Consider the following 27,899-nt stretch of genomic DNA (forward strand, 5'->3'; position numbering starts at 1 on the left):
CGAACAAAGCCTACATTGATGATCAGCAGCACATCCAGGAGGTAGTCTTCTTTTGCAGGGTTCTCATTACAGAGGAAGAAGAAGCAGCCCAGCTATACACCCTCGTCTCCTCTCTCTCTGTGTTACTGGTCGGGCTGGAGACTCGATGCTCTCTGCAGCCAAGTGCAGGGGACACTCCTCTTTCAAACCCCCTAGCTTGCGAATGGGGCATTGCACTGACTCAGGACATTTTGAAACGGAAAGCCAGGACTTTCAGCTTTCCAAAAATAGTGGAGCAAACAGAACTTAAACAATAAGCTGCCAAACTCTGCAGACAGGATAATACGTAAGTACCCATGTAGATCCGCTAGGGATTTCCAAAGTAACAAGCTTCAGAAGTATCATTCAAGCACATGGTAAATAGAGCATGTTAGTACGGTGACCAGATTCTGACAATCAAATAGTATGAGAGGCAAACGTTACCGCCAACACATGAAATGCAGCAAATGTGAAATGCGGCAAATGTTACCTCCCACTCATGTTAAAATGCAGCAAACCTTACTTCCACACATAATGTGGAATGCGGCAAACATTACCTCCCACAAATGTTAAAATGCAGCAAACCTTACTTCTACACATGAAATGTGGCAAACATTACCTCCCACACATGTGAAAATGCAGCAAACGTTACCTCCCACACATGAAATGTGGCAAACATTACTTCCCACACATGTGAAAATGCAGCAAACGTTACCTCCCACACATGAAATGTGGCAAACAATACATCACACACTTGTTAAAATGCAGAAAAATGTTACCTCCAACACAGGGGCGTACCTAGAAATCCCCGGGCCCCCCTGCAAAAAAAAAAAAAGCTGACGCCCCCCCCCCCCCACACACACACTCAGGGGCAGGAGGGGTCGCAGCATAAGAGGAGAGTGTGGCAGATTGGTGGGGATGGGGGAAATTCCCCCCCTCACCTCGGGCTCTCCTCTCAGCGCTCCCCCTCCTGCAAACATTGGTGGCAGCAGGCAGCAGCAGGCAGCAGCAGCAGCGGTGGTGGCAGGATGAATACATTACCTCCTTCTCGCTGGAGGACTTCCGTTCTCTAAGAGCTTCTTGCAACTTCCTGTGTAAACAGGAAGTTGCTCTTAGAGAACGGGAATCCAACAAGAAAGAGCATCGTAGTCATGCACAGAGTATAGACCCCAGGAACACCAGAGAACCAGGTAAACATGAATAAATCAATATTCAGAGAGGAGAGGAAGGGGAAAAAATAAATCTAATAATCTAATCATGTTATGAGGTGACTACGCATATTGATATTATAACCGTTTCAGAAGCCAGTTATTACATTGTTTTATTAATTCATCAATGGGATTGAGAGACCCTGTTGGTCACATGGAATGACCCTTTTTAAGTGTTTTTATAATTGATTTTTTTTTGGAATACAATAAAGATTGATATATATTTTTGAAATTTATTAGTTTGGTGCTGTTTATGGGGACCTCCTTCTCTGGTTGTCATTATTATAGTTTTTTTTCCCCTAGCACACTCTAATTGATATATTGCTACAATAGTCTTATATAAATTATTATATCATCATCAGGCCCTCATCAGCTCCACCACACAACAACGCGGAATCAGCTGCAGCGATCCCAGGTCTTGGCCAGACCGAGGGAAGGAGAACAGATCGGCCTCTAACACACGCTGTAACTACAGTGTTCTCCCCAGGCTGTTTTAGTCGGGTGCTCCACCCGGCTAGTTTTGGCGAGCACCCGGCTGTTATCAGCTCACCTCCTCCTATTCTGTAAGCAGAGTTGTGCACAGAAGCACCTGCCCTGCATTCTCTCATCTTGCCCCACCCGGCTACTTTTTTAGGCCACCCGGTTACATTTTCATACCACCCGGCTGGAAAAAAATTCTGGGGAGAACACTGAACTACTTTTGAAATGTAAGTGCAATATATTGTGTTTGCAAAGATAAGGTTAATGCACCATAGGAGCGCTTTTTGTTTTTTCTTGTTTTACTCAGTGCCTGATACCACCCAGTTGAAGAGCAGCACCTAGTGCATATGACAAGAGGAATACCCCTCACATATATTAAAATCTGCTGTCAGTAGCGCAGGATATACATTTCTTCCAGCTATACTACCTATATTGAGGCAGCTATACTACAGTGTTCTCCCCAGACCCTTTTTAGCTGGGTGCTGCACCTGACTAGTTTTGGTAAGCACTCGGCTGTCATCGACTCACCTCCTCCAATGCTGTTAGCAGAATTGTGGAGAGAAGCGCCGGCCCAGCATGCTCTCATTTCACCCCACCCAGCTACTTTTTCATGCCACCCGGCTACTTTTTCATGCCACTCGTCTGGAAAAAAATTCTGTGGAAAACACTGTACTACCTATACTGGGAAACTATACTACCTATACTGGGGCAACCATATTAGCTACCTATACTGGGGCAACTATACTAGCTACCTACACTGGGGCAACTATACTAGCTACCTACCTATACTGGGGCATCTATACTACCTATACTGGGAGCAACTAAACAAGCTACCTATACTGGGGCAAGTATATTACCTATACTGGGGGCAACTATGCTAGCTACCTGTACTGGGGAAACTGTACTATCTATACTGGGTACAACTATACTAGCTGCCTATACTAAGGCAACTATACTACCTACATATACTGGGGGACTATACTGGCTTCCTATACTGGGGCAACTACACCGGGCTACCTACCCCTTCCTGCCTATACTGAGTCTGGGGGAGGTTTTTTTTTGGGGGGGGGCATTGACTATAACGCGGGAGATGCAAATTGTCGGTACTATGCTATCATTCCAAATTGGAGAGGGGCCCTAACTGTCCCCTGAAATGTTCTAGCCTTCATTTTTAAAGGGACACTTAAGTCAAACAAAAAAAATGAGTTTTACTCACCTAGGGGTTCCAATAGCCCCCTGCAGCTGTCCGGTGCCCTCGCCGTCTCCCTCTGATCCTCCTGGCCCCGCCGGCAGCCACTTCCTGTTTCGGTGACAGGAGCTGACAGGCTGGGGACGCGAGTGATTCTTCGCGTTCCTGGCCACAATAGCGCCATCTATGCTGCTATAGCATATATCATATACCATATAGCAGCATAGAGGGTGCTAATGTGTCTGGGAACGCGAAGAATCACTCGCGTCCCCAGCCTGTCAGCTCCTGTCACCGAAACAGGAAATGGTTGCCAGCGGGGCCAGGAGGATCGGAGGAAGACGGCGAGGGTACCGGACAGCTGTAGGGGGCTATTGGAAGCCCTAGGTGAGTAAAACTCATTTTTTTTGTTTGACTTAAGTGTCCCTTTAAGTGTATTCAGAATAATGTACTCTTTCCATCCATTTTGTGGTTATTAGCATTTATCTATTATACATATGTGATGTGTCACGGAGATCTGAGCGTTTGGCGTGATGTGTCACGACTTCAAAAAGGTTGGGAACCACGGTTTTAAACAATACCATTTGCTTGGAAGTTCTGCTGATCTCTTTGGCTGTAGTAATGGCTGAATCACACACCTGAAACAAGCATACAGCTAATCCAGTCTGACTTCAGTCAGAGCACCTGATCTGCATGCTTGTTGAGGGGCTGTGGCTGAAAGGACTAGAGATACAGGATCAGCAGGAGAGTCAGGTAACTGGTATTTTAAAAGGAAAAATCCACATCCTTCTCAGTTTAGGTTCCCTTTAAACTTTTGGGGACCGCGTAGGTATATCCTACGCCGCACTGGCTGTCTAAAGGTGCCTATATACGGTACAATAAAAACATTCAATTTTCCCGTTTATTCAACCAAAATGATTGAATCGAATGAAAGTTTAAAAACATTTTTTTTTATCAAGAAAAAATAATCAACTATCCTGTTTTTTCAATAAAAATCCAATCGGACATGCTGGAAAAATCTTCATATTCGATCTAACAGAATTAAACAAAATTATCTAATCGAAAAAAAAAAATTAAAATATTGTACTATGTCTGGGCATGATAAGTCTGATGCAGCGTAGGATTTACGCCGCCTGCAGTTTTCACTCCCGGCGCGATTGTATGCACCAGAGAGGGGAGATTAAGCGGTCATATGACAGATGGCATCTCCCCTCGGTGATCAGGAGCCATCGCGATTGGCTCCTTATCACGTGATCACTGCGATAGCTACAAGAGGGACACCATGCCCAGCTAGCTCTACCAGGGATCCGGCTGCCTGATCTCCACAAATGCGCCTCCCCCATGCAAAATCGCCTGGTCCTTAGGGGGGGTTTAAGCGGCCGGTCCCGAAAGGGTTAAGCGATATCAATTGCCTGGCTGTCCTGCTGTTCCTCTGCCTCTAATACTTTTAGCCATAGACCCTGAACAAGCATGCAGCAGATCAGGCGTTTCTAACATTATTGTCAGATCTGACAAGATTAGCTGCATGCTTGTTTCAGGTGTGTGATTAAGACACTACTGCAGCCAAATAGATCAGCGGGGCTGCCAGGTAGCCTGGTATTGTTTAAAAGGAAATAAATATGGCAGCTTCCATATCCCTCTCAGTTCAGTTGTCCTTTTACTCTAAACAGAAAAGTTACAAATGTGTCCCATGGATTTGCTATCGCCATGTTTCCACAGGAAGACATAACTCATAGCTCCCTCCACATCAGACTCTTGTCAGTTTAGCAATAAGTGAGTCAATATTTTCTGCATATAACTCATCTGAGATGGGTGAGTGCAGTGAGACAAGCCGAGGACAGTGAAAGTCCAGAAACCAGTAAAGATTTCCCATGAGCAAGACTACAAAGCTGTTTATTGTATCGCTATAAGAATGCATTCTAACTTTCCAGGGTGTGATCATCTCAGCAGCATATGGAATTTCACTTCAAGCCAAACGTTAAAGAGGAAATGTAGTGAAAATAACAATGACTAAAATTGCTCATTGATTACAATATTCATTTATAGATTAGTTAGTCAATGTTTGTCCGTTGTAAAATCTTTCCTCTCTCTGATTTACATTCTGAAATCTATCACTGGTGGTGACACTTTTAGTTCTGCCAGGTGACCTGTACAGAATGTTTGTTTACTGATAGTTCTATGCACAGAGGGAGATATTGCTTGCTTGGCAGTTGGAAAAAGCTGTTGCAACGAGGTTCACAGACAGCAAACTGCCAAGACCATGGTCATGACATCACACTGTGGGAGGGGTTTCATCACAATATCAGCCATACAGACCACCCTGATGATCTATTCGAGAAAAGGTAGAGATTTCTCGTTGGGAAGGGGGTATCAGCTACTAAATGGAATAAAGTTTAATCCTGGATTAAAGGTCCTCTTTAAAGACCTATTTAAGGCTTGTGCTTATTAACCAGTTCATCCATTCATCATACTATAGTCGTCCAGATAAGAGCCACTAAAGTCTATCTGGACGTGCTCGGTTCAGTTAGGGGCGTTTCTAGGGTCCTTGGAGATCGGGGGCACCTGTGGGCACTAGGTGGGGGGTACATGTGGCACGCGCAGCCACATGTACCACATGGGCGTGGCCATGCGGTGAGTGGGTGTGGCCATGGGTGGGGCCAAATGTACATGAACTTAGCAGCGGTGTAAGCTACAGATAACGGGCCTGCCCATCGAAATATTGGATGGAGCCCCCTGTCCTTTATTTAGATAATTTCCAATCAGTATAGGCATAGATCAAAGATGTATACGCACATACAATTTTGATTGGTCAATCACTGACCAATTTTACCACCACCGTGCAATAAGTGGGCCAACAGACAATGAATTTGATAAACAGAGCTAAAATTGGCTAATCAAAATTGTATGTGTGTACCAGGCTTTACAGCTAATACTGTACATACTGAAAGTAGCAGGGATCAGCATACAATACAGCTGGTTTACAATCAATAAATGCACAGAGTAACACCTTATACTGTACACACTGGAAGTAGATCAGCGCACAGTGCAGGCACTAGAGAATAGCTTATACTGTACATACTGTAGGCAGCAGAATTCAGCACACTGCAGCTAGCGTGCCAAAAATATTAGGATCACGTTGTGCACCGAGAAATGGGTGGGCCATGGACCAGAATGTGGGTGTGGTAATGGGTGGAGACAAATTTACATGAACCTAGCAATGGTGGGACATTAGATTAAGACAGTGGTGGTGAACCTTTTGGAGGCCGAGTGCCCAAACTGCAACCCAAAAGTCACTTATCTATCGCAAAGTGGCAACCGCAATTTAAACTAAATACTGTACCAACGTTTTAACTCATACATGAACATTATGGAAAATCCAAATTGAAAATAAATTGTGAAGATAAACAATTTCATCCATCCTACTCCTGAAAAATGTATTCAATTTTTTAGAACCTCCCAGTTTTATTTTCTGTTTTAAAAAGCTAAAAAAGTAGGTTTAATGCTATTGTCTCATATGATGAGGATTCACCTTTTCCCATAGTCTCGCAGTTAGCAATCATGAGGCCCCCAACAAGACAAATTCAGCAATCATGAGGCCCCCGACATGACAAATTCAGCAATCGTGAGGCCCCCGACATGACAAATTCAGCAATCGTGAGGCCCCCGACATGACAAATTAATATGGTAGACACCTCTCACCTGGCTTCTGAATTCTCCTCTACTGGCTGCTGTGCCTGGCAATACTGGTTTTGGCTGGATTAGGGATGATGTGTGGGCTGAAAGGTCTGGCAGTGATGCTGTGGCCGATGCTGTGGCTGGGATGGCTGGCGGTGATGCTGTGACCTGGCTGGCTGTAATGCTGGGCTGTTGAAGTAAATTCTGGCCTGACTGGTGGTGATGCTGTGGCCTTTTTGACAGTAATTCTGGGCTGGTTGGCTGGTGGTGATACTGGGCTGGTTGGCCTGGATAGTTTAGGTAGTGACAGGTGCCCCCTAGTTAAGGTAGCGCCAGTAGTCCCCCAGTTTAGGTAGCTACAGAAGTCCCCCAGGTTAGGTAGTGAGTAACAGGGACCCCCAGGTTAGGTAGTGAGTGACAGGGAACACCAGGTTAGATAGTGAGTGACAGGGACCACCAGGTTAAGTAGTGAGTGACAGGGACCCCCAGTTAGGTAGTGAGTGCCAGGGACCACCAGGTTAGGTAGTGCCAGGGACCACCAGGTTAGGTAGTGACAGGGACCACCAGGTTAGGTAATGAGTGACAGGGACACCAGTTAAGTAGTGAGCGACAGGCGCCTCCCATTAGATAGTGACAGGGACCCCTGTTAAGTAGTGAGTGACAGGGACCACCAGTTAGGTAGTGAGTGACAGGGTCCCCCATTAGATAGTGAGTGACAGGTGCCCCCCTCACCTCACAGTCAGAGCATCAGACCTCGATCAGCGGACGACCCAACCAGATAGAGCGGGCGCCGGGCGCACCACGCTGTATATGCGGAAGTGATGTCACTTCCTCATATCAGCGGTGTCCGCTAGGTCCTAGCGCCCGCTCTATCTGGTCACCCGCTGATCGAGGTCTGACGCTCTGGCCGCAGGGACAGCCGGGAGGGCAGCGGCGGCCAGGAGGGGACAGCAGGCATCCCTGGGAAAGAGATCCGTGGCACCCCAGGACAGATTGGGGGCACGGGCCCCCCAAAATAGGGCTAGCGACGCCCTTGGGTTCAGTGTTGTTGTATGCACACCTGACACACGTTCCCACGTTCCCTTTTACAGGGGATCAATTGGTGAAGGGGAGCAAGTGTTCCCCTGAGCCAACCAAAGCCCCTGTGAATTAATCAACAAGCCTCAATTCAAGAGGCATGTTGATTCATAAAACCAAAAGTTAAAAGTTGCAAAAAAAAAGGACCGAGCACTTCCTGGTAACTAGCAGGATGGTGCTTAGTGCCACCTAGTGGCCAAAAAGTAAAAATTAAAGTAAACAAAGAATGAAAATAAATTTTTAATAAAACCTTGTTATTCCTCCACCCTCCCCTGTAGCGACAAAAAAAAGTGACAGTGTAATAAAAAAGTTGCAGTTTAAAAAAAACATACATAGTTAACTTCGGGTCTGAGCATTTTTAATATGTACGCAATGATGGTATATTACTATTTGTTTAATAATAATGGGCTTGTAATTATTGATAAGGTAGAAACAGAAAAAATATACCATAATTTCCAAATAAAATATTGTCACCATACATTGTACTAGGAACATTATTTAAAGGAAACATCCAAGTAAAAAAAAAAAAAAAAAAAAAGATCCATTTACCTGGGGCTTTCTCCAGCCTGTGACAGCCATCCTGTGCCCTCGCCGCAGCACCGTAGGCTCCTGGTCTTCTCTGCTGCAGAATACCTTGCCAGGTCATGTTCCAGGTCGGCCTCTTCTGCGCTCCATGGCGTGGGTCACGTGGTCCGGCTGACATCTTCAGGACGGTACTGCACAGGCGCAGTAGTTCTGCTCCTGCGCAGTACCATCTTGATGACATCAGCTGGACCACGTGACCCGCGCAGAAGACGCCGACCCGGAACCCGACCTGGCGAGGTCGGGTTCTGCAGCGGAGAAGACTGGGATCCTCCGGAGCTGCGGCGAGGGAACAGGACGGCTGCCACGAACTGGAGGAAGACCCAGGTAAGTGGATCTTTTTTTTATTTTATTTGCTTGGCTACTTACTTTAAATGTTGCGATAGCCGGGGCTAACGGGCAAATAAAATGTGGGGCTTTTATTTACAGTAGCATTGTTTACAGTTTACTATTCTCAAGTAAACATATTATACATATATATTTTTTTCTTTAACCACTTCATTACCAGCGGTGTCTGGCCCCTTATAAACCAGAGACCGCTGGCTCTAAACACCAGGGCTCACTGACGTCATGCCGCAGTCACTGTTCACCGATCGTAGGGCGAGTGGGCTGTGGCAAGGGAGAGAGCGGCATGGTCGGTGGTAGCAGCAAGAGTGCGTGGCGGCAGTGAGCGAAATCTATGCCATGGCAAAGCTCCCAAACAGGGCGTAGATTTCAATAAGCGTCATCCAAAAGCAGTTAAACAACAACACAGTTCTTTTTACAGATGGTACTGACAGACGCTGGGCATATGACAAATTATTCACCTCACTAGACAAATGGGCAGAAGAGGAAATCTGCATTTTTTTTTTAAGCGTACCTGAATTGACATGATTAGATAAACATATAAACCAGAGGCGTAGCTAGAGATCATGGGGCCCGATAGCAAAACTTTCATGGGGCCCTCAGATGGAGGGACTCTTAAGCAATGCCACCTGCCCCTACCTTATGGATATGACTTAATTTACATTCTCATGCAATCAACACTGCACATAGTTAATGGGCACTGAGACAAAGTCAGTGGGTGAAGAAACACAAGACAGTTAATGGTGAATACATTAAGTACCCACTGGGCCCCATTTGCTCCAGGGCCCCATAGCATCTTCTATGGCTGCTATGGCTATCGCTGCGCCCCTGATATGCACATATAGTACTAGCCCTAGTAAAATATCTGAAGTCCCTTTTTATTTTCCTGTACCACAAGATTTAACCATTTTACCCCCAGCCGTACGGATATCTCCGTCCCTTTTTCCATCCTTTCACCCCCAGGGACGGCGATATCCGCACCTCCCGTACTCCCGCTCGCTTGTGCGCGCGCTGCCGCTCTCGTGCAAGCCGCCGCCCGCTCGCCCGGAGATCAATGAACGGGAAAAACCGTTCCCGTTCGCTGATCTAAGCCCCTGCAATGATCAGCTGCTTCTATAAGAAGCAGCGATCATTGTGAAAAAAAAAAAAAACAGTTTCCCAGCCTCATAACACTTCCTGCAAGCGTACTTCCTGTACGCTTGCAGGTCGCATAAACAAAAAGTTACTGTGGCCATCTTGTGGCCAAATAGTAAAACTACACCCTTAAGCATTTTTCATATACAAACACATTCGTTTTACACTAAAAATTAACTCATTACCTCCCACACTCCCCAATTTTTTTTATTTTTTTTTGTAATTAAAAAAAAAAAAGTTACAATAAAAAAAAATAAAAAATACATAAATAGTTACCTTGAACTTTTTAAATATTTATGTCAAGAGGGTATAACACTGTTACTTTATAAACTATGGGCTTGTAATTAGGGATGGACGCAAAACTGAAAAAAATGCATTTATTTCCAAATAAAATATTGGCGCCAAACATTGTGATAGGGACATCATTTAAACAGTTTTATATCCGGGACAAATGGGCAAATACATTTCATGGGTTTTAATTACAGTAGCATGCATTATTTAAAAACTATTTAAAAACTATAATGGCCGAAAACTGAAAAATTATGCATTTTTTCCCACATTTTTTCTTATTTTCCCATTAAAACATATTTAGAATAAAATAATTCTTGGCATAATGTCCCACCAAAAGAAAGCCTAATTGGTGGCAAAAAAACAAGATATAGTTCATTTCATTGTGATAAGTAATGATAAAGTTATAGACAAATGAATGGAAGGAGCGCTGAAAGGTGAAAATTGCTCTGGTGCTGAAGGGGTAAAACCCCTCAGTGGTGAAGTGGTTAAAGAGCTTTAGCTGTTTTCTAAGCAAAAGAGCTTGTTGACAGCTTTTTGAATTCTGTCTGGTTTCCCGAAAAATATATCAAGGCTAAAACAGCTGAGAAACAGTGAGTTAAATAGAGCCTGTAACAAAAAAAACATCCCCTGGGGGGTACTCACCTCGGTAGGGGGAAGCCTCAGGGTCCCAGTGAGGCTTCCCCCTCCGCTGTAGCTGCCGGCAATCCAGCGCTGGCTCCCCCGAAGTCTCCTGAAAATCAAGCTCGACAAGCCTGACAAGGCTTGCTATATTTACCTTTCCTGGCTGCAGCGGGGGCGCTGATGAGGTACTCAGTATGGAGATAGGCAGAAATAGCCGATCTCTGTCGGGGCCGCTCCACTATGCAGGCGCAGGAGACCTGCGCCTGCGCAGTAGAGCGGCCCAACAGCGATCAGCTATTTCCGCCTATCTCCGAGCGGAGAGCCGATACTGAACCTGCGCTGGAGTCAGAAACTAAATATTTACATCCCCGCCGTTCCAGGGGGCTTTTTTGCCGCCACCGTGGGACACAGGAGGACGGGGGGGGAAGCTTCGATCGGATCCGGAGGCTTCTCCCACCCGAGGTGAATACACCCCAGGGGAACTTTTTCTCATTACAGGTTTTCTTTAAAGGAGTCATCAGGGAAAGTACAGGTAGTCCCCGGGTTACGAACGCCCGACATATGAACGACCCGCTGATACGAACGCCATGACCGTAGCTTCGCCCCGCCGCGATGACGTCACGCCGCCGGGGACTACCACTTCCCTATAGCAGAGTATGCGCAGCGGAATGGGGGAACAAGTCTCACCTGCTTCCACGGCGCCTCCGGGCCAATCAACGGCGTCCTCTAATCCCTCAATGGTCCTCCCGGCGGCTTTTGTAGCGTCGCGTAATGACGCAATCAGAAGGAGATCCCACGGCTCCTTCCGATTGCGTCATTACGCGACTCTACGGAAGCCGCCGGGAGGACTATTGAGGGGTGAGAAGACGCTGCTGACTGGCCCGGAGCCGCATGGAAGCAGGTGAGACTTATTGCGCCGGCTGCACATACTCTGCATTGGGGGCACCAGAGACACAGGGGGGCACCAGAGACACAGAGGGGGGCACCAGAGACCCAGAGGGGGGCACAGACGAGGTACAGAGGACAAAAAAGGCACAGTGTCCCGACTTAAGAACAGATTCAGGTTAAGAACGAGCCTACAGTCCCCATCTCGTTCGTTAACCGGGGACTACCTGTATAGTAAAATGAGTGGTACTTACCGGGGGCCTCCTCCAGCTCCAAGCTCCCAGGATGTCAACCGCCGCACCTCTGCCCGCAGCCGTTCGCCGCAGGTCCGTCCCGGTCCCCTGCGATGACGTCAGAGCGACCTCCGCCACGTGGGCCGGAGCGGACTGCACAAGCGCAGAACTACTGAACCTGCGCAGTCCGCACCGGCCCATGTGGCGTTGATTGGCAGCACCGCTCACGCAGGTGCAATACAGAGCGTCCTGGAGGTCGCTCTGACGTCATTGCCGGAGACCGGGTCGGACCTGCGGCGAACGGCTACGGGCAGAGGTGCGGCGAAGGTCATCCTGGGAGCTTGGAGCTGGAGGAAGCCCCCGGTAAGTACCACTCATTTTACTATAACTTTCCCTAATGACTCCTTTAAGTATTCTGATGACGCTTAATTGCAGGAAAGTTTAAAGGGTCATTACCTATCTTCCTCTTCAGCTTAACAAGGCAGCTTGTGGATTCTAAACAGCAACTGTTACAGTCTGGTGCAATATTAAAAATTAAGCCATTAAATAGAAAATAAAAATGTGAGACTCATTTCCATGTTACGAATGTTCTATTTAACATCTGTACTACATATCGTATTAGTTATCTCATAAGTTTATTTGCACTTCTGGTTCACTTTAAAGTGAATGGGAACCGCATTTAAAAAAAAATAAAAATGAAGCAAATACTTACCTAAGGAGAGGGAAGGCTCTGGGTCGTATAGAGCCTTCCGTCTCCTCTCTCGGTGCCCTCTATCCTGTGCTGGCTCCCCCGTTTCAATCCCCCACCGAAAGGGTATTTGGAAGTCTTCGGGAGCCGTGTCCTCCTGAAGACGTGCGGCTCCATACTGCAGAGGCGTGAGCGTGCAAGAGAGCATGCTTGCGCAGGCGCAGTACAGGGCCGCCCTTCTTCAGGAACACTCGGGCTCCCTGAAGACTTCTGAAGCCTCCTTTGCGGATAAAGCAGTATTTGACTAATTTAGTCAAATACTGCTACCGGGCGAGCCAGCACCGGAACAACGGGACCAGGAGAGGAGCCAGAAGGCTCTATAGGACCCAGAGCCTTCCCTCTCCTTGGGTAAGGATCTGTCTAATTTTTTTTAATTGCGGTTCCCATTCACTTTAACCACTTCGCATCCAGACCTTGTTTCCCCCTTATGGACCAGAGCAGTTTTGACATTTTAGCTACACATTATTTCTCAGTTTTACCAATTCCAGTTTAAAAATAAAAAGTGTTACTGTAGATAAAAAAACAAAAACAAATTTTGTTTGGCTATTTTTACCATTTATGACAACTTAAATTATGTTCCTGTCCCAATTTATGGTCAGGATATTTGATTCTGAAATAATACTACAGAGTGTATTTTTCACTATGAACTGAGAATATACAAGCTACATCCTCGTGGCTTAGATGAAGTCACAGAGGACGTAGATATACTGGAGTGGTGGAAAAAGTGGTTAAAAACACCATTATGATTTTGACTTGGATGAAAACATCACATTTTTGGGGCTATTTTATTAGAAATCCAGAAAATCTCTACAAGTGCAAAAAAATGTGTCCTTCCACATTGGATTGCACATGCATTAATGAAATTCCTGGTGCTGCCCTCTGGTCTGCTCTAAATTCAGTGGGCGATGACAGGAGCATCAGTGATTTTGGCAGTTATAATCTGCTGAATCTGTGTCTGATGCCAGTAAATGAAGTTTAACAATAACTAATCCACAGTACAGTAAACATGCCTTAAAAAACTTCTTGGAATGTCTGATATGACTTAAAATTAGCTTAGCAGTTACTGTAAAAAGTGAAACTGAACATTTCTACACTTGCCTAGCAACAATATTTTGAAAGCATGAACATATATAAACAAGATCCAAAGTCCTTAAGAATGGCTGTGTTTATACAGGAATTAAACGGATTAAGAAAATGAATGTTTTTGACCCTTGGTACTATGTTAGTTGAGCATTCATTGGCACTTCCAGGTGCCCTTTGGCCCACTTTAAAGGATACCACAACTGAAATGTGACATAATGAGATAGACATGTGTATGTACAGTGCCTAGCACACAGATAACTATGCTGTGTTCCTTTTTTTCTTTCTCTGCCTGAAAGAGTTAAATATCAGATATGCAAGTGGCTGACTCAGTCCTGACTCAGACAGGAAGTGACTACAGTGTGACCCTCACTGATAAGAAATTCCCCCTTTTTACCTCTTTCTTGCTCTCAGAAGCCATTTTCTGCTAGGAAAGTGTTTTATAGTTGGAATTTCTTATCAGTGAGGGTCACACTGTAGTCACTTCCCGTCTGAGTCAGGACTGAGTCAGCCACTTACATACCTGATATTTAACTCTTTCAGGCAGAGAAAGAAAAAAAGGAACACAGCATAGTTATCTGTGTGCTAGGCACTGTACATACACATGTCTATCTCATTGTGTCACATTTCAGTTGTGGTATCCTTTAAATCCTGATTGCTGGTTCTTAGGGCTGGGGCACACCGAGCGGCTTTTTGAGCGTTTCTGCAGCCACTTGCGGCTGCGGATACGCTTGGTCAATGTATCTCAATGGGGTGGTTCACACCAGAGCGGGAGGCGTTTTGCTGAAACGCATACTCCCGGGGTGAGGCATTTTTTGATTGCGGAGGCGTTTCTGCCTCCAATGTAAAGTATAGGAAAAACGTAAACCGCTCTAAAAAACGTCACTTCAGAGCGGTTTGCCAGGCGTTTTTGTTACAGAAGCTGTTCAGTAACAGCTTTACTGTAACAATATATGAAATCTACTACACCAAAAATGCTTCACAAAACCGCAAAACGCTAGCTGAAACACTACAGAAAAATAAGAAAAAGCGTTTCAAAATCTGCTAGCATTTTGCGGATCTGCTAGCGGGTTTTGGTGTGCACCAGGCCTTAGTGTATTTTCGGAAGTATGTTGTTGAACTGTTTGTTCACAATGCATTCTGGGAAAAACGCTGTTGAAATAAAAGTCAAAAGACTAGTCAAGTTTACCTCTGCGTAGTCTATTTCTTTAAGTGGACCTGAACTCCGAACTTTTTCTCTGCTCTAAAAGATAAGCAACAGCAAAATAACCTTTACAGACAAAACATTTGTTGGGTCACCCTGAGCTGCTTGGTTACTCTGTTGCAACTGATAGAAACCCTGCAATAAATCCGCAGTGTGTCTACTTCCTGCTTTCATGGAAGCAGACATAGGGTTAACATATCCTGTGTTTGGCTAGGTTCACATATAGCATAGGTTGAAAATCCTGCGTTTTCCGCAGGTGCGTTTGGGTAATGCATTTTTACTGCGCTTTTGATGCGTTTGCATTTCTTTTTTTTCATGCATTTTGCGTGTGTTTTAATGCGTTTGCGGTTAGAGCATGTAAAGCAAATATATGCATTCGGTATGGATTTTTTTTTTAATAGTTAAACACATCATTAGGAAGACAAGAGGAAGCGGAAACACATCAAAGATCTTTACTTTTTAATTAAAACCGCATTAAAAAAAACGCATTGGTAACGCATATGCATTGCGTTTTTATAGACTTTCATTATGTGCGTTTTGGCAGCCAGCCTGCATATTATGCAACACTACAAGCATCTGCAGAACGCTTACTGTAAATTGCAAGTGCAATGCTGGTACTTCTGCATCCCATAGACTAACATTGCTGCATAAAACGCAGCGTTTCCCGCTCCGCAAGCGTTTCTGCCATGCGTGCACCCGGCCTTTACAAATTAGCTGCTCTGTGAGGACTGCCGAGTTTCCTGAGCTGACACAGCTGCGAGATCAAATTACAGTTGTGATTAGTCACAGGTGAGGGGGAATTAGACACGCTAAACTCTGTAAATACATACAGGGTGGATTCATCTGTGTTTTCCTTCTGTCCTGTGGATGAGTTCAGGTCCACTGTAATGGAAGCTGAACTGCTCATTTGTTGGGCAGTTCATTCCTCCCAGCTGCCAACCACAAGTGTGGTCCGGCTGCAGTTACACGCTGAATTGCAGTGTTTTCTAACACCACGTCTCCCATTTGACACGTGGTGGTGTAACCTGGTGGTGAAAATACCTTCTCATGTCGCATGTGAGGACAGCAACCACCGTAATCAGATGTAACTCCACATTCCTCTAGTGGCCTGCATGCCTCTCCTCTCTCTCCCCTCAGAGTTGTGTGCATTGCAATATGATAGGTATAACTCACCCAGTCACATCTTCCAGCAGTGATCTCCATGGACACAGCAGTGTCATGTGACACACTGATGACGGGTCACATGACGTTGCTGTGGCCATGGAGATCACCGCTGGAAAATGCGATTTGGTGAGTTATACCTATCATGATGCACCGCACGCAATGTTGCAGGGAGAGATGGAGGAGAGGAATCCGGCCCTGTATCTACAGTTTATTTGTTTTTAATTATTTGATTTTATAAAAAGAAAAAAAAAATATTTCTTTTTGTGAAAAAGATTTCCCTAGTGTTTGCCATGTCAGTATACTAATGGGCAAAGCCCCACCTCCCTTTGCCCTAACAGGACGTCCTTTTTAAATCCTCGCCTCCAGCAGGACTCCTATTCCTTACCTCCGCAATTGCGGTTCCAGCAAGTTGGCTCCCTTGCTGTAGTCCATATCTTAGGTAGCTAAATGCTCCTATAAGATATGGAGTCCCCTCTGGTACTCTCCGGGACATTTATTTTTTTCTTATTAAAACCTGCGTCCACTCTGGACTCCTAAATGGAGTTGTGGCTTCCCAGCAGCTTAAAATATTGTATTTACCTTACAGGTGTTCTTCTTATCGAGCTCTTACGCAGCAGCAGTAGCTGCGTGTGCCTGGCTGGGCTTAATTCTAGCGCGGGCGCGCGAGACTTTCCCATCCTTATTGAGAAGCGGAAGTTCGCCGCAAATGGGCGGAAGTGCAGCGGCGGCCATCTTTCTTTGGGGCAAGGCGCCGTTTTGTGGCCACTCTTCCGCTGGGTATATTTAAATGAGCAGGAAGAGGAAGCGGCGTCCTGGAAAGGCTGTTCAGCTTGTTTGGACGCTGCTCCTCGTTGGTGTGGATGCCGGTGGGCTTCTAGATTGGCAGACCTGACGCTCAGCTGGACAAGGTAATGATATTTAACATGCAATGGATTTCTTTCTGTCTTTCATTCAGGATCATCTTATTGTAGGCATTTGATGTAGAGGTAGTTACCCCTGGTGTTAAAACTTTCTGGGTATGCATGTACATTATATATATATATATATGTGTGTGTGTGCATATATATCTTGAATGTGTGTAGGTGTAGAGAGGTATATAGGCTAGATTTGTATTATAGGTTGTACCATTTAGTTTAGAAGTACCAATTTTGGTCCTTCTTATTTTACAGCTGCTATCATGGGAAAACGTTCGGGAGAGTACCCCACATACAAAATCTAAATCAAAAACAAATAGGTAAGGAGGCTAAGTATTTGTTGTATGTGAGCTGAAGATTGCCATTCAAAACTCTGACGATTTTTCGTCATGTGTTTCACAGGCCCCATTCTGATTCTGAGCGGAAGAGTTCCCAACGGGAAAGTTCAAGGGATATCCATGGGACTCAGGTTACAGATAAAGCAAGGGATTCTATTCCTGGCACAAGTTCTGAGCATAGAAGTCATGCAAAGGAAAGGGACAAGGATGTCCGTCCAAAATCCCGATCCAAGAGTCCCCAAAAGGAGAAGATTACGATAAGATCTTCAAGTGAACAATCTTTTCAAGGGGCTTACCAAGAGATACCAAATACTCCAGATCGACATACAACGCGTCTACCCCCTACAGAGACCTGTTGGATCTGTGGCAGGGTTTCTTTGCCAAAGAAGAAAGTCTGTGAATTATGTCATCTAGACATTGCAAGGGAAGACAGGGAGGTGTCGTCACTTATTAGACAAGTTGTTAAGGACACTGTTTCAGAACTTTCTGTACAAAAAAAAAAAAAAAAAAAAAAAAAAAAAAAAAAAAAAAAAAAAAAAATCGCCTCCATCAAGATCTGATAGGAGGTCGCCACAGCCGGGTTTTTCCAAAGAATCCTCCCAACCACGATCTTCTTCTTATTATTCCTCTCCAGAAAGAGTTTCATCTAACTCAGATACTGAAGAAGAAGATATAGCATTTGACTTTTCATTAATTCCCCCGTTTGTATCCCGGGTCAGGCAGGCTATTAACTGGGAGGAAGATATATCTTCTCCGAAATCCAAAAAAATAAGATATTATAAATACCTGAACAAGGATAGAGTAGCATTTCCTCTAATGGAAGAAATTAAAGATCTCATTAAGGAGGAATGGCAAAAAAAACGTTAAAAAACCTTCATTAAGGAATCGTTTCCAGAAAATGTATCCTCTTTCAGAAAAAGATGAATCTTTACTTGAGTCTAATCCGGTTGTGGATGCGTCATTAATGAGAATAATTAGGAATGTTACACTTCCAATTGAAGACTAATTTATTTAAAGATGTTTTAGATCGTCAGATCGATCAAGACCTCAAAAGATCTTATCTTGCCTCCGGTGAGTCAGCCAGAATTGCAGTCTCTTTAACTTCAGTGGAAAAAGCTGCCAAAGTGTGGATTAAAGATTTGCAAAAGTCTATCAAAAGGAGGGATGATGGGGATAAAATCTCATTTGCCTTTTCAGAGTTGTCGTTGGTGGCAGAATTTGTAGGAGCCGCAAGTGTAGATTTAGTTAGGTCTATTAGTAGGTCCATGCTGTACGCAATAATGGCAAGAAGATGTCTATATTTGAAGCCATGGTCGGCAGATCCCACGTCTAAGCAAACATGGGCAAGAATTCCATTTGATGGCAAATACTTGTTTGGCTCCAAGATGGACGCAGCAATTTCAAGGGTAACGGGGGGCAAATCTGGCCTTCTCCCCCAAGATAGGAAATTTAGAAAGCAACGATTTCCTCAGTATAGAAAACAAGTATTTAATAAATTCTCCGAGTCAAAATCCTATAGGCCAGGAAGAGAATACAGAAGGAACTGGAAGTCATCACAAACTTTCCCAAAGAATAATAGACCGAGAACCGCAAATACCACCTCGGAGTCTGTCAAGCCTTTTTGAAAGGAGGCCCGTCCAGGATATTCCGGTAGGGGCAAGATTGTTACATTTCAGAAGTATCTGGGCGGGAAACATAAAAAACAACTGGATAGTAAGAACAGTTTCTCTGGGTCACAAGTGGGCTTTCAAGGGTCACCCACCAAGAGACAACTTTATAAGGACAAAAATTCCAAGAAGGAAGGAGAAAACACTAATATTAGTAAACTATGTTTCCCAATTGCTCAAACAAAAAGCCGTTTGTTTAGTACCTACGTCAGAAGAAAATACAGGCTTTTACTCTCCAATATTCCTAGTAAAAAAAAGAAAAATCGGGAGATCTCAGACCGGTCCTAGATTTGAAGAAATTAAACAGACATATACGCATTCCGAAATTCAAGATGGAAACCCTTTCATCAGTGACCATGTTGATGCGGCCGGGAGATTGGATGTCGTCCATAGATCTGAAGGATGCGTACTTCCACGTTCCGGTGCACCAAAACTTCCAAAAATTCCTTCGTTTCGTGGTAGGCCATCTCCATTTGCAGTTCGTCTGCTTGCCGTTCGGGCTCGCTACTTCTCTGCGAACCTTTTCAAAAGTTTTGCTTGCGGTGATTGCGTTCATAAGACTACAGGGAGTGCGCGTCCTGCATTATCTGGACGACATCATTCTCCTGGCCGCATCAAAGCAATTACTATTACAGCACCAGACAATTCTGATAAAGACTCTAGCAGATTTCGGCTGGATTATAAATTACACAAAGAGTCAGCTTCAACCTACTCAGAGAATTACTTTTCTAGGTGCAATTCTAGACACGGTGGATCGAACAATTTCTCTGCCACAAGAAAAGGTGCTTATCGTTCAACGGATGATTCACACTGTAAAGCAGATGGACAAGATTCCAGCCAGAAAGTGCTTAAGACTGATAGGCCTAATGTCATCAACAATCCAAATGGTACCATGGAGTCATTGGCACCTCAGACCATTTCAATTAAATTTTCTGGGCCAATGGGACAAGATAAGCATGAACCAGCTTATAAAAATTCCAGTGGCAGTAAAGCACTTTCTAGCATGGTGGCTAGAAACTCACAATCTAAAAAATTGCAAGAGTCTGTTTCCTTTACCATTGAAAATATTAACGACAGATGCCAGTCATATAGGTTGGGGAGCAGTCCTAGAGGATTATTCAGCTCAAGGCTCATGGAATCTTCAAGGTCAAGAAATAGTCTCGAATGCATTAGAACTCAGAGCGGCATATCGAGCCCTATGTCATTTTCTGCCAATGTTGAAGGGGGAAGCAATACTGTTGAGGATGGACAACGTGGTCGCAGTGTCCTACGTAAAGAAACAAGGTGGGACACACAGCAAGTCCTTGATGAGAGAAGTTCATCCAATCATGACACTAGCAGAGGAGCATTTCAAGGATATTTCAGCAATATATCTTCCAGGAGTCCAGAACTATCAGGCGGATTAGCTGTCCCGGTACCGGCTCAACAACAACGAGTGGTCGTTACATCCGGCAGTATTTCAACAGCTAGTCAAGAAATGGGGCATGCCTCAAATAGACTTATTTGCGTCAGAGGGAAATCACAAAACTCCCCTATACTTTTCCAGGTTACCGGATCGTCACTCTCTAGCAACAGATGCATTCTCCCAAAAATGGTGGTTCAGGACAGCATACGCGTTTGCACCAATACCACTAATCTTCAGGTTCCTGCAGAAGCTCAGTTATCACAGGACATCAGCGATAGCGGTTCTCCCATTTTGGCCAGCCAGACCATGGTTTTCTCTGATTCTGCAGATGGCAGTGGAGGAACCTATATTGCTCCCGATGTTCAAAGGTCTGTTGACCCAGGGCCCTGTGTCACACAGAAATCTCGAGCATTTACATCTGATGGCTTGAAATTTGAAAGGGCTAGGTTAAGATCGTCTGGGTGCTCGGAAGAAGTAGTTAATACTCTACTAAAAGCAAAAAAACCAACAACTACAGCATCTTACAATAGAGTCTGGAAGGCGTTCTGTGATTTCGCCTTAGAAAATGATTTTCCAGTGGATAATTTTAAAGCATGTAATTTATTAGCTTTCTTGCAAAGAGGACTAAATCTCAGTTTATCCTACTCAACTTTGCGGAGGCATATATCTGCAATATCTTCAATATCTGGTGTATTATGGTCCTCTCACCCATTAATAAAGCAATTCTTCAGGGCAGCAATCAAGCTAAAGCCACCAATTAGCCCTAGGTTCCCTAAATAGGAACTGCCATTGGTGTTAAACTTTCTGGCATCATCTAAAGATTTCCAAAATGATTCAGCAACACTTCAATACCTGTCCTGGAAAGCAGTGTTTCTAGTCGCCATAACCTCAGGGAGAAGGATTTCAGAGCTACAGACATTATCTTACAAGGAACCTTATCTTGTTTTTTATCAAGATAGAGTAGTCTTGTTTCCAGTCCAATCATTTCTCCCGAAATGTTCTTCATTTGTTCATTTCAAACAGGAATGGACACTTCCAAGTCTTAAATCTCTGAATGATCCGGCTATTCTTCACAGTTTGGATATTCCATCCACAATTAAAGCCTATGTGGAAGCAACTAAAGACCTAAGGGATTCAGATCGCCTATTTGTTATCCCAACAGGCTATAGAAAAGAGAAGTCTGCATCATCAAGAACTTTGGCTTCTTGGATTGTGAATTTAATACAAAAGGCTTACAAGTCAAGTAACTTAGAGCCTCCGCAGGATATTAGTGCCCACTCGACTAGAAGCATATCTTCTTCATGGGCAGCGATGAGTAAAGTTTCCTTATCCACTGTATGCAAGGCCGCTAATTGGGCCTCAGATCACACTTTCTTAAAACATTATTGTGTAGAGCCAGCCTCACTTTCAACGGTAGAATTTGGAAAGAAAGTTATTTCCTCTGCCATGAATAATGCATTATAACTACTGTTTGGAATATACCTTTATTTTGATTAAAATGTGTGTTTATGCAGCATTCCCACCTTGTGTTGTTGTCTGTCTAGTTAGTGCCCATTAGTATACTGACATGGCAAACACTAGGGAAACTGGAAAACTGTATACTCACCTTGGGTAGTTTTCCTTTCCTAGTGTTTGTCCATGTCAGTATACGGGCCCACCCTATGCTGTCGGCTCGTTCTACTTACATGGAATGATGGTATGGGTCACTGTGCACCTTTTATCTCTTTAGGATGTCCTGTTAGGGCAAAGGGAGGCGGGGCTTTGCCCATTAGTATACTGACATGGACAAACACTAGGAAAGGAAAACTACCCAAGGTGAGTATACAGTTTTCCAGTTTCTATGGGTTAGAAAAATATTTATTCAGTGTTACTGCAGCATAGAAAACACATGCTAAGCAAGCATGTGCAATCTATAGAACACAGACACTCGTGTGACATATTGCACATTTGTCAAATCTGGAGAAATATACTCACGTTCAACAGCAGTTTAAACTAATAGTAATCACCAATTGTTACACAATGCAACTTTCTCACCAAATCAGATCTCTATGAGACACTGCTTCAGGCACAGTGGCAGCTGCTAATCACTTTCTACTGCCAGGGCCGGATTTCTGGAAAGGCCACCAGAACCCGGGCCTTGGGCAGCAGCTGGACATGGAAGAGGGATTGCTGCTTATGGAAGAAGAAACTGCAAATAGAATACAGGGGTTGCAAATAAGAAGCAACACATGGAAATAGGGAGCTGCTGCCCAGGGAACCTGTATAGAACTTAAAGGGGTTCTTTTGCTAATGAGGAAAAAAATAAAAAGTGGTTTATGCATAAACTATTAAACATCCTTCTAAAATAGTGTAAAAAGTTTTATTAAAAAAATGAATGGTTTCATCAATACAACATGTAATGTAAACAGTGACGGATGACCGACTGGGAGGCTAATCCATTTGTTAGGGGTGGGATTTATTTTTTACTTTTTCACAACCATAACTACTGCCCAAGTAGTTTTCAGTGGTATAATCCACTTCTAGCAGGAAATCGCCATTATAGCCCTAACAGCTGAGCTCTGCTGAGCTGCTCAATATGTGTTTACATTGTTGCTAAGCAACCTGAGGCCGCAGAGACACGTTTGTGAAAAAAAGAGTCATAAGCTGCTGGGAGAATCAGTCCCATCTACACCATACGATTCTTTTCTCAGATTCGATTCAATTTGATTCGATTCATTGATTTGATTTGATTCAATCTGACATGTCCGATTCATGATTCAATTCGATTCAAATTGAATCGAATCATGAATCGGACATGTCAGATGGAACCAAATCAAAATCAATGAATCAAATCAAATTGAATCGAATCTGACAAAGAATCATATGGTGTCGATGGGACTGATTCCCCCAGCAGCTTATGACTCTTTTCACAAAGGAGTCTCTGCTCCTGCCCTCTGATTGCTTAGCAACAATGTAAACACATATTGAGCAGCTCAGCAGAGCTCAGCTGTTAGGGCTATAACGGCGATTCCTGCTAGCAGTGGATTATACCACTGAAAACTACTTAGGCAGGAGTTATGGTTGTGAAAAGAAAGTTAAAAAAAAAATCCCACCCCTAACAAATGGATTAGCCTCCCAGTCGGTCATCCGTCACTGTTTACATTACATGTTGTATTGATGAAACCATTCATTTAAAAAAAAAAAAAAAAAAAAAAAAAAAAAAAGTCTTTTCACTATTTTAGAAGGATGTTTAATAGTTTATGCATAAACCACTTTTTATTTTTTTCCTCATTCGCGAAAGAACCCCTTTAAGGAGGTTGCTGTACAAGAATGTTATGCATGGAAGAGTGGGCTGCACAAGGAACAGGAGGGGGTGCTGCACATGGAAGAGAAGGTGCAAGAAAGTTGACCTAGGGGTGGAAAAAGTATAAATCCGGCCTTGGCTGCTGCAAGCTAGCGCCAGGGCTGAGGAGTTGGTACAAAAGTCCTCCAACTCCTCAGTGTATGATTACACCGACTCCACAGCGCCGGCCAGCACAGCGGCTTTCTATGCACGGTCTCTCTGCACCCATACTTCTGCCAGTATGTCTATACTGCATATGTTGTAATTGACACCTGCAATGTATATATAAAATGACCCGCTTGTTGCTCAATTTTGCAGCAGTGTCAAATTCTGTTATTTAGCCAGAGCAGTTTCTAGGCTAAATTGCACCCAGGGCGAGGATGTAAAATTTCAGCAAATGTGAACTCCGGTAGACATTTTTTTTTGCAGTACTATAGTGAATACACAGGACTACAGAGAATGGGGAGGGGGGAGGCAGAGCAATGACTTAAGGGTGAGGGAGAGTGACATCTTCCTGAAGACGAACTCATGTGCACTGCAGCAATGACCTATGGGTCGAAAGCAATTAAATTAAAGAGAGCTTTGGGGGCCACTTGAAAAGGCTCGGCAGGGTGCAGATGGTCCACGAGCCGTGCTTTGGACACCTCTTCTTATATCAAACAAAACTAGTATGAGCTATGTTATTCACATGCTTTTTCATCACTTTTATTTTAATCTATTCCTGTCTTGTCTACACTAAATTGGACAGGAAATGTTATGCAACTTCCATTTGATCATAGAATGACATAGTTCATACTAGTTTTGTTTGATATAAGAAGGGGTGTCCAAAGTCCAGCCCGCGGGCCTTTTCTAGAGGCCCCCAAAACTCTTTAGTTTGAACTGCTTTTTGCCCACAGGCCATTGCTGCAGCACACATGACTTGCTTTACAGGAAGTTGACGCTCTCCCTCACCCAAATTCATCATTTGGACAAAGCACACAAAGTCATGAATTGAGCAAAGCACATGACTTGCTTTACAGGAAGTTGCCGCTTTCCCTCACCCAAAGTCATGAATTAGACAAAGCAATTTCCAGTAACAATAGGACAGATCATAACTGTTTTATTTTGTCATTCTTATTGACAAATGTTTAGGATGCATTGCATGCTTTTTCATCAGTTTTATTTTAATCTATTCCTCTTTTGTCTATACTAAATTGGAAAGGAAATTAGTGAAATGTTATGTAACTTCTAAGCCTTGTCAGAAAAAAAACAAGAAGTTGCGTCATAGAAATCTATCAACAAGAATGACAGAAGACAAAATAAAACACCAGGTGACCTATCCTGTTACTGGAAATAGCATGCTTTGTCCAATTCATACTAATACAAGCTAAAAAATACACTTCAGCAGCGTGAACTGAATTGAATAACTGTAGAGTTATTGAACTTTTGCCCAAGGAGCCAGAGTTGAGTCAGCTTGGCAAAATGTGTACTCATTGGGCGTAAAGCCTAGCGTTTTATCATAGTCTGTTTGCACAGACGTATGTTTTACGCAAGCAAGAGAAAAACGAGCAAGGCACAAATACGTTATGGTTTGAAGAGTAAAGAGAAAAGGGACTATCACTAACCGAGAGGAAAAGATTGATTCCGGTTTGTCTGTGGGCAAGTGGTAGTACTGTCTGAAAGGGATGAAAGGTCTCGGCCCCCAGAAAAGACTTGTAGATGTCTCCTCCCTACTCAATACTGAAACTAGGATAAAACTATCTCTGGCCAAGAGTGAAATTACTATATAAAACGCAGTATTTGTTTTCAGGCACAGAATTGGTACATCTGGACTGAAAATCTTGGAGGTTTGAGCTTTAAGCAGAACCGGGGAACGTAATCATTGTGGTCTGGCTGGAGATATTTCCAGCCTTGCCAACTGCACTTTCAATGAAATAAATAGTTAAAAAAAGCAGACCTGAACTTAGAACTTCCTCTCTAAAAGATAAGCAACAACACAATAATAACTTAACCAGTTCGCATTCAGTCGTTTTTCGCTTCATGCATCCGAACAATGTTCACCTCCCATTCATTAGCCTATAACTTTATTACTACTTATCACAATGAACTGATCTATATCTTGTTTTTTCCGCCACCAATTAGGCTTTCTTTGGGGGATACATTCAACTAAGAGCCACTTTACTGTAAATGCATTTTAAAAGGAAGAATAAGAAGAAAACGGAAACAAATCATTATTTCTCACTTTTCGGCAATTATAGTTTTAAAATAATACATGCCTCCATAATTAAAACCCACGTATTGTATATGCCCATTTGTCCCGTTTATTACACCATTTAAATTATGTCCCTATCACAATGTATGGCGACAATATTTTATTTGGAAATAAAAGTGCATTTTTTCCGTTTTGCATTCATCACTATTTACAAGCTTATAATAAAAAAAAAAAAAATTATTTCATCTTTACATAGATATTTAAAAAGTTTAGACCCTTAGGTAAATATTTGTGTTTTTGTTTTTTTTTTTTTAATTGTAATGTTTTTTTTTTTTTTTAATTAAACATTTTATGTGGGTATTTTTGGGAGGGTGGGATTGAAATTGTATTTTTTTTTGTAAATATATGTGTATTTTTATTTTTATTTAACATTTAGATGTAGTTTACTTTTTGGCCACAAGATGGCAGCCATGAGTTGTTTACAGTGACGTCACTCTAAGCGTACCACGTACGCTTAGAGCGACATAGGAAGCAGAAAAAGCGTAGCTTCCGAGAGAAGCTGTCGCTTTTTCTGCGGGGGAGAGAAATCAGTGATCGGGCACCGTTGCCCGATTCACTGATTCACTGGCTAACAAACCGCCGGCCGGGAGCGCGCGCGCGATCGGCCGCGTGGACGCGCAGGAGCGCACATGGCTTCCTGGACGTGAGTTTCACGTCCAGGAATGTCAAATAGTTAAAGAAAAACATTTCTTTTTTTACAGCTGATACAAATCCTGCAATAAATCTTCAGTTTGTCTACTTCCTGCTTTCATGGAAGCAGACATATTGTTAACATCCCGTGTTTAGAAATGAGATCTCTGCTGTGGCAGTCATGTGACACAGCTAAGGGATCAAATTACAACTTGTGATTAGTCACAGGTAAGGGGGAATTAGACAGGCTAAACTCTCTAAATACACACAGAGTGCATTTCTCTATGTATTCCTTCTGTCCGGTGTAAGAGTTCAGGTCCAGTTTAACTACTTTCAGAGGCGTATCTAGAGGGGTGCAGGCATGGCTTGTGCCATGGGCGCCACAACACCATGGGCGCCGTTCCTACCCTTGTGATGCACCACCATGCCTGCCCACTGTGCTTTGCCGCCATGCCTGCCTTCATGCCTCCCTGTCATTCAGACCGTGTTAGCATTAGAAAAGAGGACAGAGAGGGAATAAGAAGAGCCATTTCCCACCAAAAAAACCTCAGCAAAATCCAGAGCCCAAAAAATAAAGGCCACCATGATACATGGATGGAGCGAGAAAAGATGCTGTTTTTAGAGGGGAAGGGGACTCTGACTGAAAGGGGGGGGGGGCGCAATTTCAGTGTTTGCCATAGGTGCTATATTACCCAGTTACGCCCTGACTACTTTAGGACCTTAGTGATTGAAATCTATGCCCTGTTTTGATGGTTACCAGGCTGCCAGGGCATAGATTTTGTCGCTCCCGACGTTTCTCGCCGCTTTTGTTGCTCCCGACGATCTCGCCGCTGTCTCTCCACCGCAGCTCACTTGCTCTGCCGTCTCTATAAAGGCAGAGCCCTGTGAGTGGGTCAGGAGCCAATATTATTGGCTCCTGACCATGTCTATCAACATAAGCAGCTCCCATTGGCTTACATTGATAGGCAGGGTCAGGAGCCAATGAAAGCGGCTTCTGACCGGCTCAGTCACAGGAACTCTGCCGTCATAGAGACAGCAGAGTGGGTGGCCCAGCTTCCCGACGTTCAGCTGTGACAACGATTGCGGCAGGTATGTGCGGCGATTTGTTGTTATTCGTCAGTGTTCCGCCGTTTCTGATACCAGCGGTCTCTGGTCCTTAAGGGGGCAGAGACTGCTGGTACTTAAGTGGTTAAGCTGTAAAAAAAACAATACAACCAAACTAATGCATTATTTGTGCTTAGAGCACAGGTGTTGTACTCCAGTCCTTGAGGACAGGCGTTTAGGATGGATTGAGAAATGAAGTGATGTGTTCCACTTGATGGACCACACCTTTCCTAATTCAGTCCCATCAGTTCATATTAAGCTGTGACATGTGTGAGGACTTCGGTCCTTGGGGACTGGAGTTTGATATCCCTGGTCTAGAGGGTCTGAAAGTCAGGTT

At 43.9% G+C, this 27,899-nt stretch overlaps 1 protein-coding gene across 3 annotated transcripts in view; it reads right to left on the reverse strand.

Moving 5' to 3' along the window:
• The window catches only part of LOC137517798 (uncharacterized), a 114,078-nt gene that overhangs the window by 49,126 nt on the left and 37,053 nt on the right, over positions 1-27,899 (reverse strand). The gene's annotated exons all lie outside the window — the stretch shown is intronic.

This window comes from Hyperolius riggenbachi, chromosome 5, assembly GCF_040937935.1.
Source record: "Hyperolius riggenbachi isolate aHypRig1 chromosome 5, aHypRig1.pri, whole genome shotgun sequence".
NCBI lineage: Eukaryota > Metazoa > Chordata > Amphibia > Anura > Hyperoliidae > Hyperolius > Hyperolius riggenbachi.